This window comes from Macaca nemestrina, chromosome 15 (assembly GCF_043159975.1).
Source record: "Macaca nemestrina isolate mMacNem1 chromosome 15, mMacNem.hap1, whole genome shotgun sequence".
Taxonomy (NCBI): Eukaryota; Metazoa; Chordata; class Mammalia; order Primates; family Cercopithecidae; genus Macaca; species Macaca nemestrina.
The window spans coordinates 100,678,939-100,695,301 of NC_092139.1; the positions used below are offsets into that span (position 1 = coordinate 100,678,939).

Here is a 16,363-nt window from a genome sequence, read left to right on the forward strand (position 1 = left end):
TCACCTCTTGTAATCTTTTAACCTACTCCAATGTTAGTCAAAGGCTTCTCGGGTAACTGCTGCCCACTAGGGGCCCCAGTAGAACTTATAGGCTGGCAAAGGAAGGCCAATCGTGAACATGCAAACAAACATTTATGGTTTGGGGTAAGTGCACATAAGGAATACACAGAGTGTGGTCATCAAAATTCACCTGGGGCAGGACTTCTGCAGAGAGGATGGTTAGGGAAGACCTCTCTGAGAAGGTTACTTTTAAAAATTTCACTTTAAATTGACAAGCAATAATTATATATATTTCTGTAATGTTTTGCTATGTTTACATTGTGGAATGATTAAGTCAAGCTAATCAACAAATCTATCATCTCACATACTTATCATTTTCTGTGGAAAAAAACATTTAAAATCTACTCTTTTAGCAATTTTGAAATATACAATGCATTATTTACAATGCATTATTTACAACGCATTATTCTGTGCAAAAGATCACAAGAGCTCATCTCTCGTAACTGAAACTTTGTACTCTCTGACCGACATGTCCCCTTTCCCCATTCAGCCCCCTCTCCAGCCTTAGGCAACCACTATTCTACTCTCAACTTCTATGAGTTTAATGGTTTTAGATGCCACTTACAAGTGAGATCATGTGGTATTTGTCTTTTTGTCCCTGGCTTATCTCACGCAGCATAATGTTCTTCAAGTTCACCCATGTTGTAGCAAGTAACAGAATTTTCCCCTCCTTTTTTTGTGTGTTTGAGATAGGGTATCACTCTGTTGCCCAGGCTGCAGTGCAGTGGTGCGATCATAGCTCACTGCAACCTCAACCTCCCATGATTAAATGACCCTCCCACCTCAGCCTCCAGGGTAGCTGCGACTACAGACGTGTACTAAGATAACCAGCTAGTTTAAAAAAAAAAAAAAGAATTCGGGGAGGGGGAGGTGCTATGTTGCCTAGGCTGGTCTCGAGCTCCTGGCCTCAAGCAATTCTCCTGCTTTGAACCCCAAAGTGCTGGGATTACAGGCATAAGCCACTGGGCCCTAGCTTCCCCCTCCTTTTAAGGCTGAATAGTATTCCATGGCGTGTATATATACCACATTTACTTTATCCATTCATCTGATGATGGGCACCTAGTCTGGTTCCATATCTTTGCTACTGGGTATAATGCTGCAATGAATATGGAAGTGCAGATATCTCTGATATATTGATTTCAATTTATTTGAATACATACCTGGAAGTGGGATGGCTGGATCACATGGTAGTTCTATTTTTAGTTTTCTGAGGACCTTCCATACCATTTTCCGTAATGGCCATATTAATTTACATTCCCGCCAGACGCGGTGGCTCACGCCTGTAATCCCAGCACTTTTTTTACGGGGTGGCTCACGCCTGTAATCCCAGCACTTTAGGGGGCCGAGGTGGGCGGATCACCTGAGGGCCGGAGTTCCAGAGCAGCCTGACCAACATGGAGAAACTCCGTCTCTACTAAAAATATAAAATTAGCCAGGCGTGGTGGCACGTGCCTGTAGTCCCAGCGACTCGGGAGGCTGAGGCAGGAGAATCGCTTGAACCCAGGAGGCGGAGGTTGCAGTGAGCTGAGACCGCACCACTGCACTCCAGCCTGGGTAAGAAGAGCGTAACTCCGTCTCAAAAACGCCAGCTTCGCAGTCCACGGACAGAGTCATAGAAACGGTCGAGGCTTTTACGGCTCCGGGCTCCGGCGTGCCGGAAAGTGCGTGAGTGCCGCCGCCGCGGAGTTTTGTTCCGTTTCCGGGATCCTGGGGTCTGGAGGCAAAGTACGTTATGCATAAAGGTGGATAATTTACATGATAAATGAAAATGGCCAACTCTTTCAGAGGAGAAGTATTAAATCTTTATAAAAATCTGCTGTATCTTGATGAAACCCTGTCTCCACTAAAAATACAAAAAAAATTAGCCGGGCCTGCTGGTGGGCGCCTGTACTCCGAGCTACTCGGGAGGCTGAGGCAGGAGAGTGGCGTGAACCCGGGAGGCGGAGGTTGCAGTGAGCTGAGATGGCGCCGCTGCACTCCAGCCTGGGCGCAGAGCAAGACGCTCTCTCAAAAAAAAAAAAAAGGCCAGGCGCGGTAGCTCAAGCCTGTAATCCCAGCACTTTGGGAGGCCGAGACGGGCGGATCACGAGGTCAGGAGATCGAGACCATCCTGGCTAACACGGTGAAACCCCGTCTCTACTAAAATATACAAAAAACTAGCCGGGCAAGGTGGCGGGCGCCTGGAGTCCCAGCTACTCGGGAGGCTGTGGCAGGAGAATGGCGTAAACCCGGGAGGCGGAGCTTGCAGTGAGCCGAGATCCGGCCACTGCCCTCCAGCCTGGGCGACAGAGTGAGACTCCGTCTCAAAAAAAAAAAAAAAAAAAATCTGCTGTATCTTGGACGAGACTATCCAAAAGGACCATGCGATTTTTAAAGGCGTTTGAAGAACATTTTCCTTGAAAACAAAGACATGAAGAATCCAGAGAAGAGCAAAGAACTTACTGCACAGGGCGAATTGGTAATGAAAGCTAGAAGCCTTAGACTTCATTAGGAAATACAAAGCTATGAAACAACGCTATTATTCAGATACCAACAAAACTAATTGATCATTACTACTTTAATGTAGCTGACAACCAGGGCCAGCTGTTTATGTATACCAGATATTGTAAAATAATTCTAACTTAAAATGGGAAGATATACATGTTGTGTAAATAAATCCTTGAGCTGCCCTGCTGAACTAAATAGGTTTCAACTTCTGTTCTTACTGAGAGATTTATCAGGAACTTTATGCTCAATTTTTATACAAAGATAGCAATTTAGCTATACTACCGATTATAAATTAATGAGCATCCAATTTTGAATGAAAATATAATACATTTAATCCTATAACTTAATAGGACTTAGCCAATTATTTTTAGCTTATTTCTCCATTTTACTGACAAGAGAATGCCATTTACTAAACATTTAATAGGCAAAATAATTTCTTACATACTTGTTTCTTTGAACTTTTGAAATTAATCCCTTATTTTTTCCCCCAATTTGGTACATTAACAGCACATATTCAAGGTTCACTATAAAACAAGCAGTTCCTGGTAATGATTTAAATGTAGTTATAGAAATAATAATATGTATGGAGTCATTACTGCTGAGCTTGAAATAGCCTGCTGGTGACAGGCATTACACACATAACCATTCAATTATTTCCATTATTAATGTTGCTGCTGCTACCTTTGGTCCTGAAACCAAGTCTCCTATTGCATATCAATTAACTTCTTTGATAAAAGGAAGTAAATAATGTTATTCTATTATTTTATCCTAAAGACAAAAAAATTTACATTCCCACCCATGGTGCACAAGTTTTCCCTTTTCTTTACGCTGTCTCCAACACTTGTATCTAACATCTTTCTGATAATAGCCATTCTACCAGGTGTGAGGTGAGTTCTCATTATGGTTTTAATTTGCTTTTCCCTGATGATTAGTAATAATGAGCATTTTTTTATGTATCTGTTAGCCACTTGTATGTCTTCTTTTGAGAAATGTCTATTTGGTTTCCTTGCCCATTTTTTGACTGGGTTATTTGTTTTCTTGTTATAGAGTTGTTTGAATTCCTTATATATTTTGGATATTAGCCCCTTATCAGATGTATGGTTTGCAAATGTTTTCTCCCAGTCTCTGGGTTGCATCTTTATTTATTGCTGCTTTGCTGTGCGGAAACTTTTTAGTTTGATGCAATTCCACTTGTTTATTTTTGCTTTTGTTGCCTGTGCTTTTGGAAACACTTGGACAATGTCCAAGAAATAATTGCCCAGACCAATGTCATGGAACTTTCCCCCTTTGTTTTCTTTTAGTAGTTTTATAGTTTCAGGTATTATATTTAAGTCTTTATCCATTTTGAGTTGATTTTTTTTTGTATGATGTGAGATAAGGGTCCAACTTCACTCTGCCTATGGATATTCAATTTTCCCAACATCACTTATGAAGAGACTGTCTTGTCTCCATTGCGTGTTCTTGTCACCTTAGTCACCTTAGTCAAATTTCAATTGAGTTTATTTCAATTGAGTGTGTGAGTTTATTTCTGGGATCTCTTTGCTGTTCTATCAGTCATTGTGTCCTTGTCAGTACCATGTTGTTTTGATTACTATAGCTTTGTAATAGATTTCAAGTGCCTCCAGCTTTCTTCTTTTTTCTCAAGATTGCTTTGACTATTCAGATTCTTTTGTGGTTCTATACAAATTTTAGGATTTTTTTTATTTCCATGAAAAGTAACATTGGAATTTTGATAGGGATTGCATTGAATCTGCAGATCATTTTGGGTAGTACGGACATATAATTCTTCCAATCCATGAACACGGGATACCTTTCCATTTATTTGTGTCACTTACAATTTCTTTCACCAATGTTTTGTAGTTTCCAGTATGAAGATCTTTCACCTCCTTGGTAAAATTTACTCCTAAGCATTTCATTTTTTGGTGCTATTGTGAATGAAATTGATTTCTTAAGTTCCTTAGCAGTTAGTTTGTTGTTAGTGTAAAAAAATGCTACTGATTTTTGCATGTTGATTTCGTCCCCTGCAACTTCACTGAATTTGTTTATTGGTTCTAACAGGTTTTTTTGTAGACTCTTTAGGATTTTCTATATTTCAGATCATGTCATCAGCAAACAGAGACAATTTTACTTCTTTCAGGAGTGATCTTTAGGCTGAAACATAAAGGATGGGGAGAGAGAGGTATATAAGCAAAGGCACTAAGGTAGGAAAAAGCAAGGCACATTTGAAGAACAGAAGGATGGCCAGCTCCATCAGGAAGTTAGAACAAGATTCTTGTAAGAGAATGTTTAGAAAAGCAGAGAGGGGTCAGATCATGAAGGGCCATGTTGAAAACAATTTTGATTTGAAGCCAATTGTGAAAGTAAGCCATTGGAGGGTTAGAGACAAGAGGGATATCTGGTCTACCTGGCCACTGTGTAGAAATAGACCTAGAGGATGTGTCTATGAAAGGAGCCAGACAGGTTAGAAGGCCGTTGTAGTTATTTTGGTCCACAGGTGTGAAAGTGGGGAGCTGGGTTATGTAATTTTCAAGGTCTTTTCCTCTTGAATCATTAGGATAGGACACAGGATATCACTTCAATGCCAAACTTAATCTGATGGCAAGACAAGGTGCGGATGAGAGGGATTCTGGTGAAGGTCTAGGAAAAGATGGGCAGGAAGACAGGCTGGGATAGAACCCAGTAGGCCTGCTGGGTACCCAGCCCCGTGCTGCCCTAGCACTAGCCACTAGAGGGCAGGAGTGACCATACCAGACAGAAAAAAAGACTTTATAAGGCAACTTTGCAAGCTTACTTCTTGGAGGCTGTGACATGAAGGAAAACTTCATTAGGAAAGGTTAAAGAAAGTATGAAAGACTTTCCATACTTGGTGGTGAAGCCAGAGCCAGAAGTAAGGTGAAAATCGTAAGGACAGGTTTTGCATCAAAGCAGGAGGAATGAGAGCTGCCCCACAGTGGCAACAGCTACTTTGAGAAGAGATGAGCCACTGATCAGCCTGGACAGGAGAGTGGACATGTCTGCCTGGGTGCCTCATCGACACCCCAAACTTGTTTCCTTGCTCACCCTCAGATGAGTTTATGCAGCTGAGTTCCCCATTTCTGGAACCCTGTGAACCCAAGTCTCACACTTTGCTCCTCCTTAATTAATCCTGCCTTAACCCTGGTGAGTTTCAGCCACTCAGTCTCCAAGTCCTGTCATCTCTGTCTCCACAAACATCTTCAGCATCATCCCCTCCTTTCCATCATTCCTACCATAGACTTGGTTCACATGCTGCTAAAGCTCTCTCTCTCCCCTTGCCTATTACAACAGCCTCCTAATCAGCTCCCTCCCTCTAAGCTCATTCATTCAGTCAACTTTCCACAGAGCAGAGAGAAGAGAGCTTTCCAAACTACAGCCCTAACCAGAGGAAGCCTCCTCATGACTTTCCACATATCCCTAGGATAAAGGACACACCCTAACCCAGAAAGACCTTAATCATTGCCATCTTCTTCAATGTTTTCCTTGCTACTTTGGTCATGCAAGATGAAACTCTTCTAATGAGTCATGCTCTTCCAATAGTCCATATCCTTTGTATATACTTTCCCCTCTGCCTGGAATACTGCATCTTGTTTCCTTTTTCCTTCACTGTCTAGATACCTAGAGAGGCCATGAAACCTGTAGCTGGGAACACAGGTTTCAAAGGCAGACAGACTCTGGTTCCAATCCCAGCTCTGCCCCTTACTCATGTAATATCTGTGAGAGTTTGGAGTGGCTTATTCAACCTCTGTGCCTCAGTTTCCTCATCTATAAAACAGGAATAACAAATAATGGCTACTTTACAAATTGATGTGAACACTGAACGAGATGCTGTCCCTGATTCCCCCTGTCCCCGATTCCCCGTCCCCCATGTAAACACAACACGGCTCATAAATTCTCCACTCGATGAGGGCTAAAACTACTGTTATTTATTTATTACAACTGATTTTCTTGTTGTTGTTTGTTTTTTGTTTTCCTTTTGTTTTTGAGACTGAGTCTAGGCTGGAGTGCAGTGGCGCGATCTTGGCTCACTGCAACCTCTGGCTCCTGGGCTCAAGGCATCCTACCGCCCACAGCCTCCCAAGTAGCTGGGACTACAGGCACATGCCACCACCCCGAGCTAATGTTTTTATTTTTTGTAGAGGAGGGGTTTCACCATGTTTCCCAGGCTGGTCTTCAACTCCTGAGTTCAAGTGCTTGGATTGTAGGCATGAGCCACCATGCCCAGCCCCACTGCTTATTCTTACCAATCCACATGAAGCTATTGGGAAAATCAGATGAAAGAATGCACAGAAGTGCTTTTGAAATAATGAATGATTATACAAATAATAGTAATGAAACATTGTTTTAAGTAGTGGTATCTTTACAATATCATCAGGATGCACAATTGTTATTCCTGACTTCAGCCATCACAGAGTCATTAATGCTTAGAGACTCCGTGAACACAGAGGCCCCACAGTCACACAGAAGCCCCAAAGCACTTAACCAAACACCTTCAGGTTTAATTCTTCCAGAGGAGAAGTATTCAGTTGAATAGTTAACCATGGAAACATGTTTGTTCACATAGATCCAATCTTAGGAAAATGGAGAAAGTGGTGAGGTTTATTTTCTGCATCATGTACCTCTTTCAAAACCCATCTTCCTCACTTCTTCCTCTTCTCAATACCTCACCCCTAAGATCACTTCTCTTGGCAGGACCTTGTCATTGGAGCCTCTAATGCAGAGAAGCCTCAGGACATAGGAGATGGGGTATTTAAGAATAAGAGAGGATATCTGAAGAGGAGGACAGGCCAGATGCCCAGCCCAGAGTACCAGCACCTCAATACAATCACGCTATTAAAATGATTCTTCCAATGGTATAAGGTATAAGGCCTGAAAGCAGTCTTTTTGCTCAGTCTTTAAGATTCAATGAGGTGACTCTAATGATGGTACTTCGGGCACCATGACAGGCAAAATGGGAGAAATTTCTTCTGCAAGATTGGGTCATACAAAAGGCCTAAAAATCCCAACCTATACCACTTTGAAAACAAATCCTGTATAAAATGGACTCTTCAAGTGCAAGCCCCCTCCCAAACCCAGGCTAAGGACCACAACGGCCTCAGCACTCTGGTGCTGGACAGAGGTAGACAGAGCCAGTAAGCTTGAAGGTTAAGCTCATGGATCCTGGGACCAGATTGCTTGGGTTCCAATCCCAACTCTGCTACCTACCACCTACAAAGCCTTGGGAAAGTTACTTAGCCTCTCTGTGCCTCAGTTTTCTTATCTGCAAAATGGGTATAATAGTACATGCCTCATAGAGTTCCTGCAACTTAATATACGCAAAGTATCTAGAACAGTGCTTGGCACATAGTAAACAATCTGTGTCAGCTGCTATTATTATTCCGATTTCTTTTTAGACAATGTGTTTCCCATTGCCAGAAAGTCTGACCGTGTGGTTAGTTTGGAAGGCAACATGGCAGGTGCAGTATTTATATGAGAATGAGCTTTGGCATGGATCTGACTTTGAGCCTCACCTCTGCCTCTTGCAGCTCAGTGACATGTACGCCACAGGTTCTTCATCTGCAAAGTGGGGATACCAATACCCTGCCCTTCCTAATTCACAGGTCTTTGAGCAGACCAAAATAAAATGCACTAAAATGCTTTTCCAAATGTTTATTTTTTAAGTTAACATAGAATAAAATCGACTTTTGGGGTGTATAGTTCTATGAATTTTAGCACATTCATGGAACCACCACTACCAAGATATGGAAGAGTTCCATCACCGCCCCCCCCCCCCACATCAAGCTTTTTAATCTTGATGACATAGTGTTTCACAGCCTAACACCTGGCTCTCCTTGAATATTTCCATTAGATAGGAAATATTCAAAGCCTGGCACATTTCTTAGATAACAAAGAAAGAAGATGAATTCCAGTGATTGAACTTCCTGCACAAAAGTTGCCTTTGCACTGGTTGTTCCTTCATCTGGAACTCTCTTTCTACAGACACATGCATGGCCCACCCACCTCTCCCTCAGGTCCTGCTGAAATGTCACATTCTCGGTGAGGCCTCCCCTCTGACTGCCACTGTCTGGTACTTTGGATCCTACTTGTTCTTTTTTTCCATAGCATGCACCATCTTCTATAAACTATATATTGTAACCTATTTTTTTGCTTATTGTTCATTTTCTGTTCCCTTTCATAGAATGTAAGCTCCCCAGGGAGAGAGACTATTGTCTGATTTGTCCACTGATGTATTCTAAGCATCTAGAACAGTGCCTAGCACATAGTAGAGGTTCAATATATATTTCTTAAGTAAACCTGTTTAAAACAACAAGGATGAAGTTAAACTATCTTCACTTGTTGTTTGGGAATATTAAATCTGTGGTTATACAAAAGAAAGCAGCTGTCACAGTGCCTGACACATAAACGTAAGTTGAATGAAAATTGGAATAATGCAAAGGACTATCTGATTCCCCCTGTCCCCCATGTAAACACAACACGGCTCATAAATTCTCCACTCGATTAGGGCTAAAACAATTTTTTTACTTCCCTATTAGGAATCAGTATTTGGGTAATTAATCCTGAAATGCTAAAATCCCCTCTGCACAAGCAGAAAATTTAAAAATTCATGGAGACAACATAACCTGGGCTTCATCAATGTATTAATGAGCATAGGCAGTGAAGTCTAGGGAGAGGCTGAGAACCCCGTAGACTGTGTCACTCCAGCTGCAAAGCTAAGAGATGCTTAACTTCCCGAAAAGCAGGTCCAACATGCACCTGCTGAGGAAGCAGCTCCGTCCTGCTCCTTTCTCACACACAGACCTGCTGGCCCTTTTGTCCCCAAAGCTCTTTTCCAGCCATATCAACATGAAAACATTGCACTGTCTTTGATGAGTTCAAATCCACCCACACAGGCCTTGATCTCCTGTGGGTGGCAACATTGTTCTCATGAGTGGGACACCGTGGGTCCCCAGACAAGAAGAATTTGGGCTTTGGAAACAGGATTTGTAGGTGAGTGAGCCTCCTGCACAAACAACTCCCTCCTCTGGTTGGAGAACACCCCAGGGTGTCAGGAAATTTTGTGGGAGAGGGTCTCCTCGAAGTCAAAAGAGGAGATGAGATTCTTCCATTTATTTGCAACCACTCACACAATTGAAATATATTCAAATAGAGAAATGCCAAAACAAGGTCCAAAAAAAATTTTCATGTAAATGAACACTTACATTTAGCAAATTAAAGCATTTAATCTCCTAAGATTATAAGGTCATAATAACTGAATTTCCCAAAAAATATTCACAGGATTTATTTACAAACAGAATTTATAGAGCCCTACAGGCAGCACTAGCCAGGCCTGGGGCCCAAGTTTTGAATTATCTAACAATCATGCTGGATTGCCTCTAGCTTATCAGGACCCTCATCTGAAGGTCATGTCAAAAATCTAAGTGGCCAGGCATGGTGGCTCATGCCTGTAATCCCAGCACTTTGAGAGGCCAAGGCAGGAGGATTGCTTGAGTCCAGGAGTTCGAGACCAGCTTGGGAAACACAGGGAGACCCTGCCTGATATGGTTTGGCTCTGTGTCCCCACCCAAATCTTACCTTGAATTGTAAAAATCCCCATGTGTCATGGGAGGGAGCCAGTGGGAGGTAACTGAATCATGGGGGCAGGTCTTTCCCATGCTGTTCTTGTGACAGTGAATAAGTCTCATGAGATATGATGGTTTTATAAAAGGGGAGTTCCCTTGCACACACTTTCTTGCCTGCCGCTATGTAAGACGTACCTTTGCTTTTCTTTCACCTTCCACCACTATTGTGAGGCCTCCCCAGCCATGTGGAACTGGAAGTTCATTAAACCCCTTTCCTTTATAAATTACACAGTTTCAAGTATATCTTCGTTAGCAGCATGAGAACGGACTAATACACTGTCTTTACAAAAAAAATCAAAAAATTTGCCAGGGGTGGTGACACATGCCTGTGGTCTCAGCAACTCAGGAGGCTGAGGTGGGAGGATCACTTGAGCCTGGGAGGTCGAGGCTACAGTGAGCCATGATTGTGTCTCTGCACAATCTGCATGATTCTAGACACTCTGGGTCACAGTGAAATGCTGTCTCAAACAAACAAACACACACACAAACAAAACCCAAATGGAAGCCCTTGATAAGCTGAGGTCTGGAGCTCAAGTGTCACCTTGGCCCCTCTGTGATTGCTGCTCAAGATGAACCCTTCAAAATAAATTTCAATGATTTTTAGCAATACTCACCTACTCTAAAATCAAATCATATATATATTCTAGTCTATTTCACAATATTATTTCTGGATTTTTTGGTTCCAAACTGAAGCTGGAGAGGTGTCCGCCTTGGTGATCATCTAGAATGCTGGCCCCTCTCGGCTAGATCCTCTCCTGAGTGTGGACACATACCATACGTTCCCTGAGCAAGGAAGGCGCTCTCTCAATGAAAGCTCTTCCCACAGGCAGCAATGTCTGCCGGGCACAGCCTCCTCCTCTTTTGTGGCATGACTAGGTCTTGTTATTTCTCAGAACTGAACTCCTGTATCAATCATTCAGAATGGCTTTCCTGACCACCCACCAGCACCCTCCAGGCTGGGTATGGTGGAGTGGAATTCCAGTGTTCTTAGAGGCCACTCTTGAGCTTCTTTCCATCACAGAGTGATAGCTTTTTTGATTTATAAGTATCAAACTCTAATATGCACCCATATCATCTGGGGAGCTTTCTAACCAATACAGATTCCCAGGCTTCATCTCCAGAGGCTCTGATTCCACAAGGTGGAAAAGTAGTAGCCTGGAATCTGCATGTGATCAAGCTCTCTAAATGACCCAAAGGATTCACTGCAGCTGGTCTTGATCTCCAAAATGGGACACTTGTCCCCTAGGGATTTCCAAGATGATACATTGGAGTACAGGCGAAAATGCTTAGCACTTTCATTCCAATCTTTGATCTCACCCTTAAATTTCTTTTTGGCATGTACATTTTCTGGACACCATATATTGGTAAAGTATTGTCAATCTTAAAAATAAAAAGACACTAGAGAAAAGTCTCTCTAGCTATGTTGGGTTTGCCCTGGAATACAACAAAGATTACAATCCGGAATGCATGAAATGACAAGCCACCAGTGCACTCGATGAGAGAAGGATAAAGGGGAGCTTTTATAGCAATGAGAGATTTACATAAGCTGCTTAGAAAGACAGTTCATTGGTTCCAGAGGCTGTTGTTAGTTCATTGTGGGGAGATGCCGTTACTGGGCAAGCGTTCTTCTGAGAACATCTTATCTGAATTACTGCAGTCCTAAAGAATGTCTAGTGATTTATCAAAGCAAGAGATGCATGAAGGACATGAAAGTGATTTTAGAAAGTCCTTGAAAACAGTTCTCATCTCAGACATGTGAGTCTCCTCTCCTTCCTGGCCCCATTTTGTCTTGAGTCTGACAAAAATGATTTCACCGGGCGTGGTTATGCCTGTAATCCCAACACTTTGGAAGGCCGAGGCAGGCATATCACTAGGTCAGGAGTTCGAGACCAGCCTGGCCAGCATGGTGAAACCTGGTCTCTACTGCCAGGCACAGTGGCTCACGCCTGTAATCCCAGCACTCTGGGAGGCCAAGACCGGTTTATCATGAAGTCAGGAGCTCAAGACCAGCCTGGCCAATATGGTAAAACCCCATCTCTACTAAAAATACAAAAATTAGCCAGGCATGGTGGCGCACACCTGTAGTCCCAGCTACTCGGGAGGCTGAGGCAGAAGACTTGCTTGAACCCGAGAGGTGGAGGTTGCAGTGAGCCGAGCTTACGCCACTGCACTCCAGCCTGGGTGACAGTGCAAGACTCCGTCTCCAAAAAAAAAAAGAAAAAGAAAAAAGAAACCCGGTCTCTACTAAAAATACAAAAATTAGCTGGGCGTGGTGGCAGGCGCCTATAATCCTAGCTACTCAGGAGGCTGAGGCAGGAGAATCACTTGAACCCAGGAGGTGGAGGCTGCAGTGAGCTGAGATCACGCCACTAGGTGACAGCCTGGGTGACAGAGCAAGACTCCGTCTGGAAAAAAAAAAAAAAAAGATTTCATCCTGGTATCTGCATGACTACTTTCTCAGTATTCATGATTTATAAATATGCTTATGTTGGGGAGGGCAATTTACAGTTTGAATTATTAGCCACAATTCTTCATCGGCCCCCCCCCCCGCCCAAGGTCTACACAGTTTGCCAAGTGAGTTTTCAGTTCTCTCAGTAGAAGCTGAGTGACTCTCCTGCCCACTGACTTTGGGTAGTCATGTGACCAGTTTTGATTAATCACGGGAGCCTTGATAGTGACCAGTTTTGAACCATGGACTAAAGAGACATCTCATGTGTCTACTTGCCCTCTTGCACCTCTGTCACTGCCATGAGAAGAGCATGTCCTGGCTGTCCCACGGATCCAAGTGAGAGGAGACCTGGACTCGAGATGCACCTTAGAACTAGCTAGATGGCTGCATACAGAGCCCAGCCAAGAAGAGTCAACTCCCAGCCAACCTGAAGGCACATGAGCAAAACAAATGCCTTTCATTCATGCCTTCGGGGGTCTGTGTTGTTTATTATAGTAACTCCTGATAGTGAACATTGGTTCAGGTCTCAGGCTTGCTGACGGTGTATCTGTATTTCAGCTTTGAACCCATAACCCCTTGTAGGCCCTTAGTTAATAACAGAATAAATGGAGGTTTTCTCCATTTTCTGGGAAAATTCTGATTGATACTCTCTGTGGCCCTGTCTGAAAGGGCTGATGATCAAATCACTTTTCCAAAATCAACCACCAGGGCTAAAGCTCCTGGAGTGCTCCAGATCACCTTTTCTGCCAGTCAGACTCAGAGCTTGGTGTCCAATGGTACCCTGGGCTGTTGCATTATCTTCAGGTCAAAATACTACCCGAAAAATAAAATATCTGAGTGAACCAACAGCTGACCTTAGCCTGGGTTCCTCCTTTTTCTTTGACCAGTTGGGCTCTCAGTGAAGCCAGTTCCCAGTAATCCAGTGAGTCCCAGGGTCTAGGCTCTGCCTTGAATCTCACTCCTTGACTGGGATCCTGTTGCCCCTGGGAGGACCAAACCCCCAACTCCTAAGAGAGCATCCAGAGTTCCCAGAGCTATGGCTGCCAAGCTCATCGACCTGGTTGGGAACCCACACCCTAGCCATTTCCAGAATCAGGGCTGAAAATGCTCCCTCAATCCCTGACAAAGAAAACCCAGAAAGCATTGGTATCCTGATTTTGTTGAGAAAACCTGGCGACTGTATACTGCACAAACTTCATCTTTTCTGCTTTTATCCCATTAGAAAAGGGCACTTCACAGGAGGCTCGTTCCTGGGAACTCCATCTTTCTTTCCTTCTTCCCTTCTTTATTTTCTTTCCTTCTTCCCTCCTGCCTCTCTTCTTTATTTTCCTCCTTCTTGGTTCTATATCTTCCATTTCTCCATTAAATCAGAGCTGCTTTTTCAGGAACTAAATTTGAATCTGAAACAGACTTGAGAGTTGATGTGATTTCTTACTCAATATAGAACTTCCCTCTATAGTGTTTCCAATGTCAAATTCATTGCTGTCATTTACTGAGGACCTATAAAGTGCCAAACACTCTGATATATATCTATCTACATACTCATATATATATATGACGTATATATTCTAATTCAGATATTAACCAGAATCTGTCATGTAGGTATCATTTCCTTTAAACAAATAAATTGAAAACTTCAGGCAGGGTGCGGTGGCTTACACCTGTAATCACAGCACTTTGGGAGGCCAAGGCAGGCAGATCACCTGAGGTCAGGAGTTCGAGACCAGCCTGGCCAACATGGTGAAACCCCGTCTCTGCTAAAAATACAAAAATTGGACTGGCATGGTGGCAGACGCCTGTAATCCCAGCTACTCCAGAGGCTGAGGCATGAGAATCGCTTGAACCCAGGAGGTGGAGGTTGCAGTGAGCCGAGATTGCGCCACTGCACTCCAGCCTGGGTGACAGAGTGAGACTCTGTCTCAAAAAACAAAAAAAAAAAAAAAAAAAAAAAAAAGAAAGAAAAAGAAAAAAAGAAAGAAAACTTCAGTTGGGTTAAGTTCCTCATCCAAGATCAAACAGTAGGTCAGTGGCAAAAGCAGAGCTCACTTCACAAATTGTTGTGCCTAAAATTCTCAACTAGAATCTTCAGAGGATCCAGTTCAACAACATCATTTCATAACGAAGAGACAAAGAGCTGAGCAAAGAGAGGTGAGTTTTATTGAACATTGGTTCATTGCATCCTCATAACAACCTTATGAGATGTATGACTACAAAGGCTTATCAACACTCTTTGCATCTAACAGACGTGAAGGCTGAGGCACAGGGAGATGAAGCATCTTCCCCAAGGCTGTGTCTGGTTCAGTGGTGGAGCTGGCATTCAAATCCAGGTAGTCTGGGTCCTGGGTCCAGTTTTAATTACAGAATGTTGCCTTCCAGATCAGAAACAGACAAGGACAGAGCAGAGAGGAATCCCAGCCTGTGGTTCCCACAGTCTGCCCTTTCCCCTCCAGCATGCTGGCTCCAGTCTCATCATCAGTGAGGAGCACGAGTGGAAATCCAATTCCACATAAGTGGAGGGAGCAGAGAGTTGGACGACCTCAGCATTTCCCCGGATTTAACATAGCTCCTTCCTTCTCAGCGCCTAGCCCTGAAGCCATCTGTGGGGAATGCTAATGCGCACCAGCTTCAGAGAAGGCCGTGCTGCTGGCCTTTCATGTGGCTTAGGGGAAGGCTGAGGAAGCAGCTGCCTGCACAGCCAGCAAAGCATTTGAATTGCTGCTGCCCAGCAAAAGGCAGATCATCTTTCCAGGGCAACCATGGCCCAGATTTATAGCCTGTAATTTCCAGTCTCCAGGCTGGATGATCCATGATGCTTGCTGGGCTGAGGAAGGGAGTAAGCAGCAAGGAGGGGCTGGCAGAGCCCACTAGGAAGTATAATAAGAACCATGATGGTAATGGTGGTGCTGGTGGCAGTGGGGTTGCTACCATCAACTGAGCCCCTTTTAAGAATCAGGCACTGCTCAGACAGTTCCTAGATGATCCCCAAATCTCACAACAACCCTGGTCAGGAAGTCAGAAAGTACTATCACCTCATTTTACTGATGAGGACACTGAGGTCCAAAGATGACATTTTTGTTAAGAGACAGGGTCTCACTTTGTTGCCCCGGCTGGAGTGCCGTGGCACAATCACAGCTCACTCTAACCTCAAACTTCTTGGCTTAAGCAATCCTCCTGCCTTAGCCTACCAAGTAGCCAGGACTACAAGTACAGGCCACCACCTCCAAGATTTTTTATGTTAATTTTTATTTTTGTAGAGACAAGGTCTTGCTATGTTGCCCAGGCTGGTCTGGAACTCCTGGCCTCAAGTGATCCTCCCACCTCAACCTCCCAAAGCTCTGGCATTATAGGTGTGAGCCACCATGCCCCACCCTAAAGATGATAAATAACTTACTTATGGTCACTCAACTTGTATACAATAATTACAGCTGTGTCAGGCACTGCTCCGACCCCTGAACTCATACCATCCTCCCTCCAGCCTTAGGAGGTAGGTGTACTGGTATTACTCTCCCTTGCAGATGGGAACATTGAAGCCCAGAGAGACAGATAGTGACGGAGACAGAGAGACACAGAGACAAATAGACACAGAGAGACAGAGATGGAGACAAAGATATATAGAGGTACAGAGACAGAGAGACAGATATACATAGACAGACACAGAGAGATAGAGACAAACAGAGACAGAGATGTAGAGAAACAGAGATAGAGACAGAGAGACCCCGGCACAGAGAACACA

At 43.6% G+C, this 16,363-nt stretch overlaps 1 protein-coding gene across 8 annotated transcripts in view; it reads right to left on the reverse strand.

Moving 5' to 3' along the window:
- LOC105493997 (synapsin III) overlaps nt 1–16,363 on the reverse strand; it is a 550,021-nt gene that overhangs the window by 504,745 nt on the left and 28,913 nt on the right. For 3 of the 8 annotated variants that reach the window (XM_071080478.1, XM_071080479.1, XM_011762040.2), the window contains exon 1: nt 1,221–1,643. The exons of 4 other annotated variants lie outside the window; for them this stretch is intronic. The gene's annotated coding sequence lies outside the window, so the exon portion shown is untranslated. Of the gene's footprint in view, nt 1–625; nt 811–1,220; nt 1,644–16,363 lie in introns of those variants that run through there. One more of the 8 variants, XM_011762039.2, reaches the window with a different exon arrangement.